This window comes from Triticum dicoccoides, chromosome 2B (assembly GCF_002162155.2).
Source record: "Triticum dicoccoides isolate Atlit2015 ecotype Zavitan chromosome 2B, WEW_v2.0, whole genome shotgun sequence".
NCBI lineage: Eukaryota > Viridiplantae > Streptophyta > Magnoliopsida > Poales > Poaceae > Triticum > Triticum dicoccoides.
In genome coordinates, this window is record NC_041383.1 from 194,124,052 (window position 1) to 194,125,151 (window position 1,100).

The following is a 1,100-nucleotide window of genomic DNA, read 5'->3' on the forward strand; positions in this document are numbered from 1 at the left end:
GGGGGGGCTAAAACAACATTTGAATGTACATAGTACGAGACTTAATATCGATGTTTCAATTCGGTGTACATTGTAAGATTTGAACCGAGGACCAGGCATACGGGTAATTATTTCGAATTCTTGCCATACTAAGTTTCGAAAAGTTGACATTGACTCAATTTGTTGTGCTTTTTTGTAGGTCATATGTTTGAATCCATCCAAAAGTTTTCTCACTAGCATGGTGCTCATCATATACATATGAATTTGTATTAAAAAAAGTAGCGTGGATACTGAGGAAGTCCTGGATTAGGGGGTATCCGGACAGCCAGACTATATACTTTGGCCGGACTGTTGGACCGTGAAGATACAAGACTCAAGACTTCGTCCTGTGTCCGGATGGGACTCTCTTTTGCGTGGAAGACAAGCTTGGCGATCCGGATATTATATTTCCTTCTTTGTAACCGACTCCATGTAAACCCTAGCCCCCTCTGGTGTCTATATAAATCGGAGGGTTTAGTCCTTAGAGACAGAATCATAATCATCATAGGCTAGCTCCTAGGGTTTAGCATCTACGATCTCGTGGTAGATCAACTCTTGTAACACTCATATCATCAATATCAATCAAGCAGGAAGTAGGGTTTTACCTCCATCGAGAGGGCCCGAACCTGGGTAAAACATCGTGTCCCTTGCCTCCTATTACCATTAGCCTTAGACGCACAGATCGGGACCCCCTACCCCAGATCCGCCGGTTTTGACACCGACATTGGTGCTTTCATTGAGAGTTCCTCTGTGTCGTCATCGCAAAGGCTTGATGGCTCCTTCAATCGTCAACAACATGGTCCAGGGTGATACTTTTCTCCCCGGACAGATCTTCGTGTTCGGTGGCTTCGCACTGTGGGCCAATTCGCTTGGCCATCTGGAGCGGATTGACAGCTACACCCCTGGCCATCAGGTCAGGTTCGGAAACCTAAACTACACGGCCGACATCCGCGGAGACTTGATCTTCAACGGATTCGGGCCTATGCCAGGAGCGCCGGAGAGTCACGATGAGCACGGCTTAGACCTGTTGTCGGACAATGCTCGAGATATCGCCCCTGTAGGAGCCCTGGACCTAAATCCGG